Below are 21,621 nucleotides of genomic sequence, written 5' to 3'. Positions count from 1 at the left end.
CTCTGGGTGTGGTGTGGTAGGTCAGCTCCTCTCCCTCGTTGGACGATTTACTTCCATCCCCTGTGGTGCTCCCTTCCATGGTCATTTTTGACCTGTAGGTGTGTCCTCCAGTCAAGCCGGAAGGGGTGCCACGCTCTGGCCGCAGAGACTATCTGTTGCACTTCCTTGGGAGCTCCTTGCTTTGCTCCCCCGTTGCTCTGCCCCACGCCTTTAGTGTTTTGCCTAGGTGTTGCAGGGTTAGTCCAGGCCAGTCCTGACACTGAGTCTCCAGTGTTGTCCCCCAAAAGGCCACGGGTCAGAAAGGGACATCGTGTTCCATAGTGGGATCAGACACATGGTCCACTCTGTGCATTAAAGCTATGGTATTTTAAAACACCTCATATGCATGTGAAAATTAGACATAGAATAAAGACCAAAGAAGAATTGATGAATTTGAATTGTGGTGCTGTATAAGAATGCTGCAAGTACCATGGACTGCTAAAAGGATAAATAAATCTAGCTTAGATGATGGACATCCAGAGTGTTCCATAGAGGCAAGGACAGCAAGACTTCTTTTATCCTCTGGACCTGTTGTCTGGAAAGACCAGTCCCTGGAGGAAACCATGCTTGGTAAAGTAGAGGAGCAGGGAAAAAGAGGAAGGTCCTCAATGTGATGCGTTAACACTGTGGCTACAACAATGCCCTTGGGCCTAAGGAACAATCGTACAGTTGTGACATGGCACTGGACCAAGCAGTGTTTCATTCTGTTGCACATAGGGTTGCTATGGGATATAACCAACCCGATGACACCTAAGAACAACAACATTCTTTTTCAACATTACTCTGCACACCCATATTCATGTTCATTCCGTCCATAGGCATAAAAATTTAGTCAGAACTATGTTTCTAATATTTATTTATCCATTTCATGAAGCTCATTATACTTCTGATGAAGCACTACATTTCTATTCCCTTGGGTTTGTTACTTCAGTAAACAGACATATAACATAGAGCGAAAAGGTTCCAAACAACCAGAGAGTAACACGTTGTCATGCGTTTCAGCTTTGTGCTATGCCTCCAAATCCCACAAGATAATATGACTGAATTGTCCAATTCCTGAAAGTGTTCCAAGAGCTAACTATATTGTCAAAACAAGTGCCGTAATTTCATCCAAAGTGGAAACAGGTTTTTAAAAGATGAATATAATATGCTTAGAGAAAAGAAGTTATCTAACAATTTCTGACATAGCAAACACAAGGACTATTGTTTGACTGGCCTACCTAAATGAATGGGATTCTACTCATAGAAATAAAAGATGATTAAGGATAAATCACACAGCTGATGATGCTTGAATTAAAGTGAAGAATATTGCGAGTGGGGACGCCAATCAAGAAGCAATATGGAAATGTCTTGAGCAGCAGTTTTATGGTTTCTTGTCAGGTATTATTAAATGTTTTTTCATTAAAACTCATCAATAATTTAATTTGTGTACCTCTTTTATTGTTCTTATTTAATTATTAACTGTGTGAAGTAATAAGCTACCTTCCGACAAATATGTTTTTTATACTTACAAGAGTCACTAGGGCAGCAAGCCAGTTCTTAAATTATTTTAATCCCATCACTGGGACTAGCAGTACATTTGCTCCTTTGGGAAGACTAGCCAAACCAAAATCAGACCAATCTTCTCGAGGAAGAGCACAAAAGCTATTGTAACTGTGTAACTTTTGATTCAGACCATGGGACACAGTTCATGACAAACAAATATGTAGAAATGGGAAAATAGCATGGCTAATCAATGGAGCTTTCATATTCTATTCTTGACTGCAGCTGGCATAGAGGAGAGGTAACAGGAGGAAGGTCTTATTAAGTAATAAAAGCAACTCCATCTCAGCACTTTCAGGTGATGAATATGATCATTACCGCAGCATGTGAGCAAATAAAGTAAGAGAAGATATCAAGAAGAGGAGCCCTCTCACTAAGGAGAAATATGTAAAGGTAACATAATACTGTGCCACACTGGTGGTCTTCAGGTAACAGTCAAGGAATATTTCCTTTGGCTACAAGTGGAGGGAGATAAAACAACTTAACTGCTATAGAGGTAAGTGAAGATCACTCAGTAAATGTAACGATGCTGTGTCCTCAGGCAATAAAACAAGAAAATTTCCTGAAGAATAGGTCTCTCTAGAGATTGGCCCCATAATGCTAAAATTAACCCATCTCATAGAGAAATAGACCTAATATGGTGATCTTTCTCTGCGGGACCTCTGGGTGGGCTCAAACCACCAATATTTCAGTTAACAACCAATTCAGTGCTTCACTGTTTGTGCTGGCCAGACAAACCCCAAACCAAACTCACTATCTTCCAGTTGCTTCTGACTCATAGCAAACCTATATAGGTTTTTGACATTTTAATTCTTTTTTTTTTTTGATCTTTTTTTTTTTTTGGCATCATCAATTTATTTTTTTTTTTTTTTTTAACATTTTATTAGGGGCTCATACAACTGTTATCCCAATCCATACACACATCAATTGTGAAAAGCGCATTTGTACATCGTTTCTCAAAACATTTTCTCTCCATTTAAACCCCCGACATTAGGTCCTCATTTTTCCCCTCCCTCCCCCATGAGCCCTTGATAGTTTATAAATGGGTATTTGTCATATCTTGCCCTGTCCGACGTCTCCCTTCATCCACTTTTCGGTTGTCTGTCCCCCAGGGAGGAGGCCACACACAGTTCCATGTAATTGGTTCCCTCTTTCCTACCCATTCTCCCTTTACCCTCCCTGTTTTGCCACTCACACCACTGGTCCTATAGGGCTCATCCATCCTGGATTCCCTGTATTTTCAGTTCCTATCTGTACCAGTGTACCTCCTCTGGTCTAGCCAGTCTTGCAAGATTGAATTCGAGTCATGGTAGTGGGAGCGGGGAGGAAACCTTTAGGAACTAGAGGAAGGTTGTATTTCTCATCATTGTTACATCGCACCCTGACTGGCTCATCTCCTCCCCGAGACCCCTCTGCAAGGGGATCTCCAGTGGCCTACTAATGGGCTTTGGATCTCCACTCCACACTCCCCCCATCATTCACTATGGTAAGATTTTTTGTTCTGATGATGCCTTACACCTGATCCCTTCGACACCTCGTGGTTGCATAGGCTGGTGTGCTTCTTCCATGTTGGCTTTGTTGCTTCTGAGCTTGATGGCCGCTTGATTACCTTCAAGCCTTTAAGACCCCAGACGCTATACTTTTTGATAGCCGGGCACCATCAGCTTTCTTCACCACTTTTGCTTATGCACCCATTTGTCTTCAGTGATCCGTTCGACACCCCGTGATCACACAGGTTGATATGTTGTTCCATGTGGGCTTTGTTGCTTCTGAGCTAGATGGCCGCTTGTTTACCTTCAAGCTTTTAAGACCCCAGACGCTATATCTTTTGATAGCCGGGCACCATCAGCTTTCTTCACCACATTTGCTTATTCACCCGACATTTTAATTCTTTACAGGAGCACACAGCTTCTTCTTTCTCCAGGCAATGGGGAGGGGGAAAGAAGTGCCACACTGCAATGCCATAAATTATGTTAAATATTTTTTATTAAATCATTTTATTGGGGGCTCATACAAAAATGATATAAAATATTAAGAAAATAGGACTACCACCTTTAATTTGAGGTGCTCTAATGCCACAATAAGTTAAGCAATGGTTGCTAACTAAAAAGATGTTAGTTCAATGCCACCATCTGCTCTGAGTAAGAGGTGTTTACAGTCTGCTTCTGTAAAGATTTTTAACTTCAGAAACTCTTATACTGGGTCAATATTAGTCATACTTCATGCCATATCCATGAGTGGATTCTTTTGTACTTGGTGCAATGACATTTTAACAAAAAGTCTTCCCTGCTTATACACCTATATATACCCGATCATACAAAACATTGAGTAGACCTGTGCAAAATAGTGTTATTGCTGTTATTGGTCGCTTTCAAGTCAATTCCAACTCATAGTGACCCCATGTATACACAGAACTATTCCATAGGATTTTTAAGACGGGGACTTCTTGAACTAGTTCTTTCAGCAGGTTTTATCCCTTTGATGATGTACCCCACTCATCTGTCTTACTGCGTGACTTGCGTGCTGTAATAATGGAAGCTATGCCACTGTTAGTTCAAATACCAACAAGGTCACCCATACTGAATGGCTTTCAGAAAACCTTCCAGACTAAAAAACAAAGTAAAGATGACCTTAATGACATGGATGGGCAAAACTTCCAAGACCTTCATTTGTTGATTGGGCACAACTCAAAATGAGAAGCAGCAGCTGCATATATACATTAACAATCAGAATGTGAAATGTACCAAAGTATGAATCTAGGAAAATAGGAAGTCATTAAAAGTGAATGGAACATGTAAAGAATGATATTCTAGGCATTCACCCAAATTCAAACTCACTGCCTTCAAGTCAATGCTGACTCATAGCGACCCTGTAGGACACAGTAGAATTTCCCCTGTAAGTTTCTGAGACTGTAACTCTTTCAGGGGGTAGGAAGTCTTTTCTCTTGTCCTTAGGCATTAGTGAACTGAAAAACAAATGGAATATATAAAAAATGATATCCTGAAATAGACTGGTATTAGCATTTTCAAGTCAGACAAACATAATTTACTATGCCTGGAGTGACAAATCCAAGAGGAATGGGATCAAAATCATTCTCAAAATGAACATTTCTTTGTTTTTATCTATCATGTTTTTTGTGCATACTATTATCTCTGCACTTCTATCTAGATAAGATAGGTGGGATAAACAAGATGGAGGAGGAAACAATGGGAACCACGGCTCCAGGGAAACATGGGAGAGGAAGAGGTGGGGGAAAAGAAGTGGCGTTAACAAACAAAGGGACAAGGGAACAATAAGTGATCCAAAATCAATGGCAAGGAGGGTGTAGGAGGCCTAGTAGGGCTTGATCAAAGGCAATGTAACCGTTAAGAATTACTGAAACCCAAATGAAGAATGAACATGATAGCGGGACAAGAGGAAAATAGAGGGAAATAAAGGAAAGAACTAGGAGGGAAAGGGTAGCTATAGAGGTCTAAATACAAACATGTGCATATGTAAATATATTTATATGTGACAATGGGGAAATAGATCTATGTGCATATATTTATAGGTTTAGTATTAAGGTAGCAGATGGACATTGGGCCTCCTCTCAAGTACTCCCTGAACTTAAGAACACTTTGTTCTATTAAACTGGCATTCCATGACGCTCACCTTCCTGACACGATCACTGAAGACAAAGCAGGTGCATAAGCAAATGTGGTGAAGAAAGCTGATGGTGCCCACCTAGCAAAAGATATAGTATCTGGGTTCTTAAAGGCTTGAAGGTAAACAAGCAGCCATCTAGCTCAGAAGCAACAAAGCCCACATGGAAGAAGCACACTAGCCTGTGTGATCATGAGGCATTGAAGGGATCAGGGATCAGGCATCATCAGACACAAAGCCCATCTGTAGGTAATTGGACATCCCCTTACGGAAGGGTCACGGGGAGGAGATGAGCCAGTCAGGGTGCAGGATAGCAATGATGAAACATACAACTCTCCTCTAGTTCCTAAATGCTTCCTCCACCCCCACTATCATGACCCCAATTCCACCTTACAAATCTGGCTAGACCAGGGGATGTACACTGGTACAGATAGGAACTGGAAACACAGGGAATCCAGGGCAGATGATTCCCTCGGGACCAGTGGTGAGGGTGGCAATGCCACGAGGGTGGGGTGGAGAGGGGGAACCAAATACAAGGATCTACATATAACCTCCTCCCTGGGGGACAGACAACAGAAAAGTGAGTGAAGGGAGACATCAGACAGAGTAAGATATGGCAAAATAATAGTTTATAAATTATCAAGGGTTCACAAGGGAGGAGGGAGCAGGGAGGGAGGGGGGAAAATGAGGAGCTGATGCCAGGGGCTTAGGTGGAGAGCAAATGTTTTGAGAATGATGAGGGAAATGAATGTACAAATGTGCTTTACACAATTGATTTATGTATGGATTGTAATAAGAGTTGTATGTGCCTCTAATAAAATGATAAGAAAACATGCTTGAAGATAAACAAGCAGCCATCTAGCTGAGAAGCTAAAAAGCCCACATGGAATACACACACAAGCCTGTGTGATTATGATGTGTCAATGGGATCAGGTAGCAGGCATCAAGAACAAAAAATCATGTCATTGTGAATGAGGGCAGAGTGCAGAATGGAGACCCAAGTCCCATCTGTAGGCAACCGAACATCTCCTTACAGAAGGTTAGCAGGGAGGAGATGAGGCAGTCAGGGTGCAGTATAGCACCGATGAAACATACAACTTTCCTCCAGTTCTTTAATGCTTCCTCCCCCACCCCAACCTGATCCCAATTCTACCTTACAAATCCAGTTAGACCCAAGGATGTACACTGGTACAGATAAGAGCTGGAAACGCAGGGAATCCAGGACAGATAAACCCCTCAGACCAATAATGGGAATAGTGATACCAGGAGGGTAAGGTGGTGAAGAAAGGGGAAACTAATCACAATGATCTACTTATAACCCCATCCCTGGGGGAAGGACAACAGAAAAGTGGTTGAAGGGAGACATTGGACGGTGTAAGACATGACAAAATAATAATAATTTATAAATTATCAAGGGTCCGGAAGGGTGGGGGAGGGAGGAAAAAATGAGGAGCTGATACCAAGGGCTAAAGTAGAAAGAAAATGTTTGGAGAACAATGATGGCAACAAATGTACAAATGTGCGTTACACAATGGATGGATGTATGGATTGTGATAATAGTTGTATGAGCCCCCAATAAAATGATTTAAAAAAAACAAAAAAACATTTCAAACACATTGAAGTGAAATGGTGTGTGATAATATCTGTATGTCTACAAGACCATTTAGTACAAATTTATGAACCAACTACTAAAGCTAATGATAAAGAAACTGATGAATTCTACCAACTTATTCCATTTGAAATTGATCTAATGTGCAATTGAGATGTTTTGATAATTACTGGTGATTGGAATGTGAAAGATGGAAATAAAGAGGAAGGAAAAGTAGTTGGAAAGCAATGGTCATGGTAGTAGAAATGTGCAAAAACCCATAAATAAGAAGTAAAAAGGGAAAACGGGCTCAGTATGTTCCAAACGGAAAGAACTGAAGGAAAAAAAAATCAAACCTCTAGTTGTCCTATTGAAGGATTCCATGGACAAGAAGCTTGGGTGATGCTGTCAGGTAAGCATTGAACTGCTGACCACAAGGTTTGTGGGTCAAACCCACCAGCAGCTCCATGGGAGAAAGATGCAGCTTTCTGCTCCCATAAAGATTTATAAACTAGTAGTCTGAGAGGACCCAGGGAAGGTGGAGCCCAGATAGAATGCCCTGCCTTGACCTCTCCCTGCCCAAGCCAGAGATCACCTGGTGCTGAAGTTGATTCTAGAAATTCAATAGCACCACCTGAATTCTAGGCACTCCAGGAATATTTTGGATTTCCCTCCCTGCTTTTTTACTCCCAGGATATGCAGCTGAGCTCAGCTCAGTGGCAAGCACTTGTGGTCCCCTCTCCCCAAATTCAGCTGGTTCAATGGAATCTACTCCTTCAGACAACCCTCATTAGAACTCCCATTTTACTTAGAGCCCCCATCCCCATCCTTCTATGGCCCCTGGGAGTTCAGCATGAAAGCTGGAGCCCATGGAGGGTGGAATAGAACCTCCATAGTATCACACGTGTACCTGATCCCCCTGCCACCCCTCTTGTAAGAGAGTCTGCCAGATATAAACACCCATCTAACTCTACCAGCGATCCCTTCCCAGTGATCTAAGAGTGCAACTTGATCTCTCTGGTTGCTTCAGGAGTATTTTTGATATCTTCCTGTTTTCTTTTGAAACACACACACACCACCTTTAATGCCAGAGAAAGCTGAACTCAACATTCCAGCTTGTGTCTGCAGCTCCCCCTCCCCAAGCTCAGTGGCTCACCACTGCTGAGACACTTTCCTCAGCAAGATCTACACCCGATTAAAAGTCCCCCTTCACCTTGGGTTTCTACTCCTATAGAGAATCTTAAGGTGTCCATGATACAATTGTTGGAAACAATTGAGGAGTTTACTAGTGTAGCAGAATGCAATATTAACAAGGATAAATCAATTGGATTTCCACATACAAGTGATGAGAATTCTGAAAAGAACATTAAGAAAACAATACCATTCACTATAGCCTCACAAAACCTGAGATATCTAGGAATAAACCTAACCAAGAAACAAAAGACTAGTACAAAGAAAACTACAGAACATTTTATAAGAAACCAAAAGAAACCTACACAAATGGAAGAATATCCTGTGTTCATGAACAGGAAGATTCAATATCGTGAAAATGTCAACACTACCTAAACAAATCTAACATTCAATGCAATCCCAATCCAATTTCCAATATCATATTTTAAGGAAATGGGGGGAAAAAAGCTAATTACCAATTTCATATGAACAGAAAGAATCCCAGGAGAAGCAAAGAACTCCTCAAAACGAACAAAATAGGCAGTATTACACTAAGTGACCTCAAAAACTACTACACAATCACCGTTGAAACCCACTAATCTAATATGAACTAGCTGTTCTTCAGGAGAAAGATGAGTCTGTTTACTTCTATAAAGATTTTTTATAAACCCAAAACTTAGAAACCCTATATGTGGTGATTAATGATTGAAATTGGTTCAGTAGTAGTGGGCTTTGTTAATTTGGAATTAAAAATCACTAATAGCTGAGAATTAGATTAAAATATGTGTGATGCCCAGTTGATAGCACATGGAATGCTTTCTGGCTACAAGGGGAAAACTCATAGGGGATCGAGCTAGTATACTGCAGCCAATCGCAGTAGTACTAATAGTGGCACAGCCAGTCGTCATGGGTCTCTGTGCAGCATAATATAAAGTGAACAGCACCAACTGTACTCTCATTCTGGCAAAGACACTAGGGCTTCATCATTAAAGGCAAAGCAACATATGAAACCTCAATAAAACGATCAAATACATTTAGAAAGTGGAACTGTCTGCATAATAAAACATGGTGCTTTTCAGCAAGTCAAAATATCCCCATATAAGTGACTGCTGAAAATGGAAAGCAATTTGAGACAATGATATGCCACTTGTGCTATAAGATTGTTACTTAGTTCCCACGGACATGTTTCAAAGAACATGTTTGTGATAACTGAAGTTGGATTACTATTTTATTTTTTGATGAAGGTTTACTTAACAGTGATTTTATATATTTTATATGCAACATCAGCTGTCACTAAACCTGTAACTTTTTCTTTCTTAAAAATTATTTATTTTTAATTAGGATTATTCTTTTTATGCTTTCTTTGCAAAATGAAAGTTCTAAGAGCCAAGGAGCTAAGAGTTCTAAGAGTGTAAGTTCTAAGTTCTAAGAGCCTAAATCTAAGTTCTAAGAATCTAGACTGTTTTAGTCTTATGCCTCTTCATAGTGTGGTGATCTCTGCAGCCTGCCTACATACAAGGTTAGTAATCCTGCAAGTATCATGTGTCCACTAACTCACATGTTATAACTTTAATGCAGGAAGGAACCAGCATGCCCACAGACAGAAAGTGGGTTTCCTCTGGGCTATGTAACACAGAGACTGTGGCTGTCTTGAGGCCCATTTTTTCATAGAATTTTGCACACTTGTCAGAAGAATTTCCATTGCAACATATCACTTGTTAAGGAAGCTTTGGTGGGAGGGAGTACAACAGGGGAAATGTCTAGCCTTCACTCTCTCCAATCACCAGAGACGAAAGGTATTTATGATCTGCATTTAATAATCTGTATTTGTATGAATGATTTCTCCTGAGATACCTTCCATTCAAATGCAACAACCCTTGAGTTGCCATGGGCATAATCAATTATTTCTTTAGGCGTCTATCTCTGAAACCTCTTTCTGTCTTCTGGATGCTTCCTCCAAGGGTCATCATTCCCAAGATTAACAATTGCATTTACAAGAGACCTCTAAAAATCTAAAAGTCACATGACCCAGGAGACACTGCTATTTTCTGGGCTTTCCTTACAAATAAGGAACTCCAACAATTCTGCGGTGTGAACTCTGCCACAAAACTACTGGGTGACCTTTTTTTGTACGCTACTTAGACATTCCTCATTGCTGGAAGAAAGCATCCAAAATGTTTCTTCCTGGTTGTTCCTTTCAAATGGTGTTACTCAGTTTAAACTACCTTACAGCTCTCAATACAAAATCTTCTTATGGAAACGGACACAGCCCCAAACCATACAACTGCAAGGGACCAAAGATTCTAACCCAGACCTTGTGTATATAAAGCACATTTGGAGGTTTCTTCCAGCTCTATGACACCAGATAGCAATTTCTTGCCAAACTTGGATCTTTTCTGGAAATGGAATAAAAAGCATGCAGGGACAAGTCATGTGAAATTATCAATCCCAATCTTAGACTATTTATTTGACCTATTACTTCTTCCAATTGGGTAATCTTTTCTATTTCTCCTCACCAGGATATGAAAAGTTAGGGGGAAAAGGCAATAATTTAAAGAAAACAAAGAGAAATGGTCCAGCCTTTTTTTCTTAGTTAGTACTTTTTAAAAGGGACTGAAAATCAAATGATATTACGCACACACACACATACACACACAAATATATACATACATAAATACATATGTATCTCAAATTTTCAAGCTCCTATTGGCATGTCATTAATTTCAAGTAATTCTGAACAAAGCCAACTCTGAACACACAATGATCTCTTGGAGTTAGTTCCAATTATGCTTGATCAATAGATAGATATATTCCTAAAGTGATAGACAGGTTTTATATCAACTTGAGTGGGCCAGGATTCTCCCACCATCTGGTGTAGCATGTTGTGGTCAACTCCATTCTTTTGTGAAGTAGGCAATAAATCAGTTCGATACAATTAAGGAAGATTTCATTCTGTGTGGGGGCTAAGATCAAGTGTAGAAATGAATCTGAAGCTTGGCTTTGGTTCATGGTCCTCTTCTTATATAGCCTGTCAATCCCGGAAGACATCAGTGGAATTCAAGTGTTGGATTTACTCATCATACCTCAGATTCATTCAGGTTAGCATCATCTGGACTGTGGCCTCCCTGCAGCTACATGAGTCAGGAGAAGCCTCTAGCTTACATCTGACCTATGGACTTGAACTGGAATTGACTTACCCACTTCTACAACTGTGTGAGCCATTTCTTGATACAAATATCTTTCTCTATATATGTACACACACAAGAATCTCTGGTTTTTCTTCTCTAGAGAACCCAGCCTAACACCCTCAGCATGCCATAAATCAAAACAATAAAGGGTGATAATCAAATTTCAGTCACTACTAGGAGCACCTAAGATTAATGATCAACCAACACCGATTCAATCATCTGTCATCCAAGAGAACCTGTGAATTTCAGAGAATTCCTTGTAGCCAAGTCTAAATGGCAAATCAAATTAGAACATCCAATTCCTATGATTACCACGTGCAATTTTCAGAAAGAACCATGGAAGAAGAATGAATTATTTCTATTCATCAGTGTTGAGGAGTCCGGCTTCAGGCCAAACTCTTCTTTGTGATCTTTTCAGCCCGACCTCAGGAAATGACAAGGCTGTGCCTGGAAGCCTTCAAGGGCAAAAACAGCCCTCTCACTCTGAACTTTGAGAAGTCTGTGCACTGGAGTTTTCTGGAGGGAGACTTCCCTCCAAGGCTCAGGCCCCCCAGGCCAGCCATGCTCAGATGCTTATCAGAATTCTTAAGCCAAATGCTTCTGCTTTTAGAGGCACTCTTAGCAGACTCCTCACTTAAGGCACTTCCTGAGGAGGAGGCTTTGCTGAAGCACTTGAGTTCTGACTCCACGCTGTTCCACTCCTGTCCCTTCCCACTCTATTTCCCTCTAGCTATCTGAGGTCCATAAAAAAGGAAGGATTCTTTTGCTTGGAGATCCTCCTGAATAAAAATCCCCCAACCTCGCCTGTATTGCTTGTCATCTATCCTTCATATGGTGTCATTTCCTGAAGAAAAGAAAGCACTGGGGTGCTAGCTTGTGTCTTTCTTTGCCTCTTGCCTTCACTCTCCCAAGAAAATAATAAGGGCTTGATTGTAACTTTCCATTTAGTTTGTTGTCTTCATTAAACACATTGATTCCTGGTAGTTCAACAACTGGAGCAGCAAGCAGGGTGGTCAATTGAGTAAAATGCCATTCTGATAGCACAAAATAAGGATTCTGTGTTGCAATACCTCAATGGGACTTGGGGAGTGCTGGCTAATTGCTTACAAAAACTGTTGGGTTCAGTAACTTGGTCTGCATACCTCTTTATTGATAAAGAAACAAATCTTCAGTTAATTCACAGAAACTTACTCTACAGTGATGGCTCAGAAGAAAATCAATTAAATTTCCCCATTACATTCTCATATAAAACTTTAGGCAACTCTTAAATGAAGCTCACAGTTCAGAATAAGAGCAGAAAGGACCGAGAAGAAAACTGGGGCATTGCAAAATAATCAATCCCTTGGTTTCCAACCTTCAGACTGCCTTTTATAACATTGGCTTCCTCTCTCGCCCCTGCATTTTAAATACTTTTTCTACCAAACAGCATTTAGTAAATCATAATTAATGAATTCATGCCAGCTATAATTTTACTATTTTCCAGGTTCACTGTTGATTCACATTTTAGCCAACAATCCATAATTGTGAATGTTTTACAATAATACTGTGAAATCACATAAATCACTGCCGTGTTTGTGATAAGCTATAAAGTCAAACAAGCCAGCAGAAACTTATGTCCTGCTCACTGACAGCAATCATTTAAATGCAGCCATCAATCTGTGGTCTGGCTCCAGATCAGTCATGCACTGGGCATGTTTGAGTATTGTGACTATCTTACCTGGTGCTCCATGCCCCCAAATCTCTATGAAGTCATCAAGAGCCAACGAGGTGTTCTTTGTCTCATACTTATTTGATGCTAAACATCCAAAAAGCAAAGACATTTAACATTTTGGTTGGTTTTCTCAGCCTGCTCAAGGGAAAGTTTCTAACAGTCTTTAGAATTGAAAAAAAAATGGTAAAAACTCCTTAAAGTTTTAGTTTGATATACATGTACAAATACGGACGTTGAAAAAGTCAGCATTTTGGTTAAATGGTGCCATTAATTGCATTGTATACCCCCCTCAAACCCCCCCCCCCAATTGTGTTAACTTAGCTGGGCCATGATTCTCAGTGTTTTGGCAGTTAAACAATGATGTAATTTGGCAATTATGTAATGATCCTCTAAAACAGTGCTTCTCAACTTTCCTAATGCCAGGACCTTTTGATACAGTTCCTCATGTTGTGGTGCCCCGCCCCCTCAACCATAAAATTATTTTCATTGCTACTTTATAACTCTCATTTTGCTACTGATATGAATCAGGCGATCCCTGTGAAAAGGTAGCTCAATCCCCAAAGGGGATTTTACGGAAACAAGTCCTCCACACAGTTCTTAAATTTTACCCCAATGCTCATCTGTTCGGATGGCCTGCGGTCCAACCTGAACCTGCAGAACAAGCCTGTGGACCTCACCGTGGACGGGAGTGCGCAGGTGCAGCAGGTGGTCAATATCGAGTGCCTAGCCGACTTCGCTGAAGCGCCGGTGCTCAACACTCAGTTCGGGTATGAGGGACCTTCCAGAACGTGTCCCTGAAACTGCCCATCACACTCAACAAGTTTTTCCAGCCCACAGAGATGGCATCTCAGGATTTATTCCAATGGTGGAAGCAACTGAGCAATCCACAGCAGGAGGTGCTGAACATCTTCAAAGCCAAGCACCGATGGACACAGAGATCACCAAAGCCAAGATGATCGGGTTTGGCCCTGCACTCCTTGAAGAGGTTGACCCTAACCCTGCTAACTTTGTGGGCGCTGGCATCATCCACACCAAGACCACCCAGATCGGCTGCTTGCTGCGCCTTGAGCCCAACCTGCAGGCTCAGATGTACCGGCTCACCGTGCGGACCAGCAAGGACACCGTCTCCCAGAGGCTGTGTGAGCTGCTCTCGGCGCAGTTCTAGGCTGGGTGCAGCCACCTTGCCTTGTGTCCCCACCTGACCTTGCAAAGCCCCGGCCCCTCCCACCCCTCTCCAGCCCTCTCCTGGCCTGAGGATGGAAGGACAGCTGTGAGTCTGGGAAGAGAGCGACAGGGCGCCAGGCATCCTGGGCTGTGCAGGCAGCAGGCCGGCTGCAACACTGACAAAGCTGCACATTAAAGGAAACCCGACTGTGGAAAACAAAAACAAAACAAAAATGCTTCTCTAAGATATGATCTCATGAGGTAAGCCAATCAGAGGGTAAGATCAACACCCTTGGTCAGGTCACAGCCCTGATTCAATTAATAAGTGTTTTCCTGGCACATGATCTGCATCACCGTTTATCTGACAAGAGATAACAGAGAGAAGGGAGTAGAGTGGTAGGCACCCGACTATCACTCCAAAAAAGAAGCGCTGAGAGCAGTCAGTCTTTGGATCTCGGGATCCCTGTGGAGAGAACCATCTAGAGAAGGGGAAAACTGATGGCAAGACATGTTGAGCTCTCCAAGGAACGCAAGGCCCATGAATGTTCAAATGACACAAAGACCATCCTCCAAAGCCGACACAAAGAATGATTCTTCCCTGGCACAATGTTTTCTGACTTTTGGCCTCTTAAACTGTGGTAGAAAATATTTTTGTCTATTAACATTCTTTGCATCATTGCATCACTAGGTAACTAAGAGAAATAGAAAGCACCAAAGCTACATAGTGGTATTATGGGTGTTTAAAGGAGCCCTGGTGGCACTCACTCACTGCCACGAGTCAATGCTGGCTCATAGCCACTCTATAGGGCAGGATAGAACTGCCCCTGTGAGTTTCTGAGATTTGAACTATTTATGGGAGTAGAATGCCTCGTCTTTTTCCAGCAGAGTGGCTGGTGGTGTTGACCATGCAGTTACCAGCTACACTATGTGTAACCCACTATGTTATCAGGCCTCCTCACAAGCAAAATAAGACCAATGTTAATTGTGCTTCCATACCACACTGCTAACCAAAAGGCCAGGAGTTCTAAACCACTATCGGTCCTTCGGAGAAAGATTTGGCAGTCAGATTAAATTATGGATGGAAATATGGATTGTGATAAGACTTGTATGAACCCCTAATAAAATGATTTTAAAAATGTACTTGACACAATGAATGTATATATGGATTGTGATAATAGCTATAAAATCCCCTAATAAAATTATTTTTTAAAATAAGAAAGAAGAAACAATCATGAGCAGACATATGATCTCCCATGTTCATTGCAGTACAAATCACAAGAGCAAGAACTTGGAAACAGCCTTAATCCCCATCAATAGAAGAATGGATGTTTGAAACTTTGGTATATATACACAATGGAATACAGTGATGAAACACCTCATGACATGGAGGGATCTGGAGACCAGAATGTTGAGTGAAGTTAGTCAATCACAAATGGATAAATATTGTATGACGAATACTGTGTGAGTTCAATGTGTGAGTTTAGGGATAAGCACCAGGCTGGGAGAAGGCTCGGGCTTTCAGGCCATCCAGTCTGCTGGCCAGGACAGCCAGGCAGCAGAGATCCTCACTGGTTCGCAGGAACCTGGTACCTTGCTCTCTATGTGTAGAGCTTTAAGGTCACTTTGGTGGCGTGCTCCTCATGGCAGCTGGGATCAAATTGTCAAGGGAGTGGGAAGGGATGCTGACTACTTTGTGCATGCCATTCAAAGTTATTATGAGATCCCCCCAGATAGGTAGACATCCCTGTCAAGGGATGAGGGATACTTATGGGAACTTCCAGTCAGGAGAGGGGAAAGGGAGCAGATACATCTGGGAGAACCCAAGTATACCACTGTTGGTAGAAAAAATGGGGAGGGCTTATGTCCAAGTTGCTGGGCGGGGGAGTGTCCCTGGTAATATGCACTGAGTAACCACACTGGCCTGAGTTCCTGAGCACATCCTGGGGCCCAAGCCAAGATTCATAGAACACTGGGGCATTGTATGCTGGATCTTAGAGGTCTACAAAATGCTTCAAATGCCCCACCAGAGATATCCACTGAGGAAACTCCACTGGGTGAATCACACTTTACCTCAAATATATTTGTAACCCAAGGACTTAAGATTGAAAATTGGTCGTGTTTAAAGAAGCAGAAGACAGCTATACCAAGAATATTGAACTGTTGGTGGATGGACAATCATTGACTTATTATATCAATGACCTCTTTACTGTATTAAGATATATATTATTCTGGCAAACCTGTGACTTACGTTCTCATTGAATATTATTGTAAATTTTCCCTGAAAATCAACTGAGAACCTCCCATTGTTTGCGTAAACACCATCTAGCCATGACAGGATTTATTCTGTACAAGTGAATAATTCAGGTATTGTGATATGGAGTTGGCCTGCATTGGCCCAACATCCCTCTCTAAAAAGTGCTCTAAAAAATTAGGACCCGGGACTAATCCAGTAGTTCTCAACCTTCCTAATGTCGTGACCCTTTAATATAGTTCCTCATGTTGTGGTGACTCCTCAACCATAAAATTATTTTCTTTTTTTTTCTATTACTCTTTTTTTTTGGCTTTTGTATACTTGGTTTGATTTTTTTTCTTTTTTTAAATTTATCATTTTATTAGGGGTTCATACAACTCTTATCACAATCCATCCATACATCAATTGTATAAAACGCATTTGTACATTCATTGCCCTCATCATTCTCAACGTATTTCCTGTCGCTACTTCATCACTGTAATTTTCTTACTGTTATGAATTGGGCAACCCCTGTGAAAGGGTTGTTCAACCCACAAAGGGGTTGCGACCCGCAGGTTGAGAACCACTGGCCTCATCAATGACAATATTAACGGAAGATTTTTATGCTCCATGGAGATGATCGATAAGACTCTCTACCATATCTTAACAAGGAGGTCTATAAAGGCAGCTCAAGGCACATATAAAAAACCATAGATCCAGGAATGGATCTTGAACTAACACTAAATATTAGCTCCAATTTAAGAACAATGAATTCTTACACCACAGTCCTGCTCAATATTTGCCCTCAGGAAGGGAATACAAAAGATATGGGTGCTATAGCAAAGTGTGAAAAAATTAGACGGTGCTCAACTATCAGATAAAATAGCATCTGGGATCTTAAAGGCTTGTTTCCAAACAAGCAGCCATCTAAGTGAGATGTCAACTAAGTCCCCATGGAAGAAGTACACCATCATCAGTCACCAAAGGACTGTAAATCATACTCCGAAGTCAAAGGAGAGAATAGCATCCAAGCTTAAACTGTGAGATTCTGGTTTACCGAAGGCTATGTATGACAGTGTCAGCTCTATACAGGGAATAGCCTCTGGTGATTTCCCTTTCTCCATAATAGCAGGATGGGGGTTGGGTGGGAGTGGTTACAAAACAGTGCATTGGAGAAATGACTAAAGGAGATCAAAATTATAACCCTGGCTTGAAGGGTTAAAACCTTGTCACTTAATCACCGCTCTGATGCACATTAGGTCTGATCTGGTTTCCAACGTTTTCTGTGTTTCTTTGGGTTTGTTTCAAAGTAGGGTTTATCTCAGATGTATTTTGTCATTGAGGCACCCTCTTGACTTTTGGTTATAAGATTTTCTGTTTTTCAGTATATGGAACCGGGATTGATGAAGCTGTAGAGACAACAAGGAATAAGAGCTCTTGGAGGTTCTGGAAAGAAGGGGGATAAAAAGGAGCTGATGTCAAGGAGTTTATGAAAGAAGAGAATATTTTGGAACTGATTGTGGTAGCAATTGTACAATATTGCTTGCTATAAGTGAACTATGGAATTATAATGATACCTGTATTAGCTCTCAATAGAATGGTTTTGGCAAATAAATAAACAAAGAGTTAACGCCCCTCCCCCCAACCACAAAAAAAGAAACACATTGTTTTCAATTTAAGTAAAATGTATTCAAAGTAGTCAATCTGTACACTGCGTTCCTAGGGCACTATGTACATATTGTTATTATGGGAACGTCATTGTGTTCAATAATGGTCTTTACTTATCTTTGTGATCCCAAATGTATGATATAGTGCCTACCCCAGATATTTATTGCAGTGCCTGGAAGGCTATAGTCAGTTAATGCAAGGTTCTTTTGGCTAGCCAGCAGAGTATCAGCCTTTAAATCTGACCTTGTTCTACAAAACATGACATGGAGGGATGCTGCTTCCTCAGACAAACAATGCATACACGAAAGACCCGAGAATGCCAAGGGGGCAAAAGTAATTCCACCTCTACAACCAAATGCTTCAACCAACACTTCTGCCATGAGCTTCACCCTTACACCTGTGTCCACCCCGAGCTCTTCTGGCAAGATCCCTGTCGTTCATGTTCAGGACTGGGAGGCAGATTCTGAACCCACAGAGACCTGGCTCCACAAACACTCCTTAGCATGTGTTTGGGGGGAGGTAATTTACTTTTAACAGCGTGACTTTTTCGTCTATAAAATGATAGTAATGCTGACCACAAAAGGCACTGGTAGGCTAGACCTACCCTGACATCGCTAAGAACGTGGTGGATGTGTTCATGATGATCAAGTGGCCACATATCTATTTGACCTCCTACCTCCTCCTTGTGCTGTCAGAAGTCCTAAAATTGTTTTTTGGCTTCTGGTTATTGAAAGATGCCGAAGACCTTCATGCAAATACTTGCATTTTCCACACCTCATGGACAGCTCTTTAGTGCCATTTCCTCTGTCATGTACCATTTTTGTTTTAACTGGTAAGAAAGTTTCCTTCACAAAAGCATTAATTATCTTATGACACTACTGCCCCAAGTCATTCACTATTGGTGACATATGGTCATCATTTTCCAGGTTGCACAGCTTTGCCCACAATTCCCAGGTAATTTCATTCATTCATTCATTCATTCATTCTCTCACACACACACATACATGCACAAAATAGGCAGAGGAGTTATTATCATTGCTGTCTTTGATATGACAAATTAAAAAGCAGGATATTGTGATAGCAAATGGCAAGAGTCCAATTTGAGTTGAAATCCTGGCTCTGTGTGACTGAGCAAATTACCAGACAGTCTGTGGCTCAGCTTCCTAGTTGATAAATTGGGTATAATAGTGCTTACCCCCAAAAAATGATGTGGGTATAAAATAAAATAAGACACTATTAGCACATGGTCATACTTATTATTACCATCAGTGGTCACCAAATTAAGGGAGTGGTTTCTGTGCAGTAGTTACATAATCTACTGTCAACTAGAGGGAAGGGGTAGAGTCTAGCTTGTCAATCAGGTCATAGCCAATGAGACTTCAGTGTGCGCATGGCCTTCTCCTGAGGATTCTGGGAACTGTCTTCCTTCTGGGAGGTGGGACACACACTCTCTCTGCTTCACCTTACTGTTGACAAGCCACATGCAGCTAGCCTGATGGACTCAGAGTGCTGGTGCTAGAAGAACCACATGGAGACCCAGGCCAGTCCTGAGATGTTTCCACTGTCACTGGAGCCACAAGACTTTCCACCCACTGGCCTGTGATCTTCCTGCATTTGGCGTCATTGCATGTGCTGCATGAGTCTCAAGATGAATTTATAGACTGATATTGGGGCATATGGGCTAATATCGGACTTATGGACTTGATCTGGACTAGGCTGGGATGTTTTCTTAATATACAATTATTCTTTGATATAAAGCTCTCTCTTACACACATGAGTGTCTGTGAATTTGTTCCCTTAGTAAACCCAGAGTAACATACTCTGTTTATCTAACTTCTTGATTCCAAGGCCTAGAATACAATCTAGGCTGCCTAAGTACTAGGAGATATTCCAGAAATAACTATTGCTTGGCTTTCTGGGTTTTTTTTTAAGTGCCTTTCTACTGGCTTCCTATGGCAACCAAACATTCTATTTGCTTATCTTCATTTATTCAAGTCCATAGCCATACACTACACTTAGCTAATATGAAACCAATCAGTAGAGCAGGGGTGTACTCAGTCGATAAATATGTAGCTTTTTCATGTCATCAATTTGAATTTTTACCATGGACACACTGTTACATTTATCAAATGTGATACCAACAGAACACATCTGCCCACATCGAAATATCTGTTCACAAACACATACTTGTGTCATCAAAAGAACTAGAAAAACAGTGTCTCGGGCAGTGCAATATCACAAACCCAAATCTGAATGGAGAATTTTGATAGATGTGTAAGAGCCCCAGTATAATAACTGTGCAAATCTTCTCGACAAGAGTGAAAGAAAATGATGGGAAAATCTACTGGTGCTCCTCCCCGACTCCTAAAAGAATGAAAACAGTTCTCTTTGCATCAACTGTGACTCTTGGTGTGAGGAAATGACATTCTGTAACTCCCACAAATTATTGGGAGGAACTAGGCAAATAAAGTATAGGAAGCAAATAAAAGGCATTTGTCAGTTTTACTTGCCATGCCTCTGAGTATTCCTCTGTGTGTAGCACAGCCATCTCAGAAACAGGGACACGGTACATCCCCAGAACCATCAAGGCAGAAGTGCCACCAGTGGCACCTGTTTGAAATCCCTGCCAAAAGGTATCCAGGAACCCTGGTGATGTGGGGGTTATGAGTTGGACTATATTCTGCAAGCTTGGCAGTTTAAAACCACCAGCCACTGCTCATGAGAAAGATGGGATTTTCCACTCTCATAAAGAGTTAGTCTTGGAAACTCACAGAGACAGTTCTATCCTATAGTGTCCCTATGAATTGGCATCAACTTGGTGGAAATGAGCTTATTTTAAAGGTGGCCAAAGCCATTCCATAAGGAAAACAAAGGCCGAGTCATGGAGACCCTGAGGCACAACAGAGAAACAGCAGTGAGGCGAGGTGGCTGTGGTGGAGTGAAGTTCTAATGTGGTTCTTCTACTCATTTCTCTGTTAGCTCCCACCAAAGGGCTGTGTGGGGCTATGCAAATAGGATGTGTGTAACACTGTTATTTGGGGTTGGGTCAGTTTTTCTTATCACTTGTCTAGCTCTAAGGTGAGCCATTTTTGAAGGAACAGCAGAGACAGTAAGGCCAGGGCCATCAGAAGCATGTTCCAAATCTCTATCTGAAGTGGCAGAAGCTGAGACCAGAGGAACCAGAGACAGTGGCAGGGAGATTATGGGACAGAGCAAGAGGAACAGTGAGCAGCTCCAAGATTATGACACTGCGAGACAGTGTGACAGGCAGGCTTCCTGGTCCAGGAAGGTAGAGGCCAAGGGACCTCTCACACAGCTGTGAGACTGAGGAACAGAGAGAGATACTTGGTTGCTGGCTGAAGAGTGTTTGCTATGGACCAGTGACCATGTCCTTATTGTTTGGTGATCTCGACTTGTGGTAACCTATTAACTTTGTTAATAAGCCTCCATAGTTAGGAGTATTGTCTATGAGTGCTGTGTGGCCAATATAACCAATGATTAAACCCAGCAGAGAGGTGGCGTGTCATGGAAGAATGGTTGGTGTCAGAATAAGGTAAAGATATATAGGTGACAGGGCATATGTCTGATGACTGCTTTATGGTAATCAACCTTCAGCTGATGTGGAGATGGAGTTCACGTCTCCCTTTTATAGCCAAAGGAGGTTAGATGTAGCCTCCGC

The 21,621-nt window shown here is 41.5% G+C and overlaps 1 pseudogene; it reads left to right on the top strand.

Annotated features, from left to right (window-relative positions):
* The first annotated feature begins 13,492 nt into the window (after window positions 1–13,492).
* LOC101657867 lies at window positions 13,493–14,053 on the top strand (annotated as a pseudogene).
* Window positions 14,054–21,621: the final 7,568 nt, after the last annotated feature.

The sequence above is a fragment of the Echinops telfairi genome, unplaced genomic scaffold, assembly GCF_000313985.2.
Source record: "Echinops telfairi isolate 266 unplaced genomic scaffold, ASM31398v2 ScPeMD7_20;HRSCAF=75, whole genome shotgun sequence".
Taxonomy (NCBI): domain Eukaryota; kingdom Metazoa; phylum Chordata; class Mammalia; order Afrosoricida; family Tenrecidae; genus Echinops; species Echinops telfairi.
Note: the sequence above shows the minus strand (reverse complement) of the source record. Positions and strands in the feature narration are given on the sequence as shown.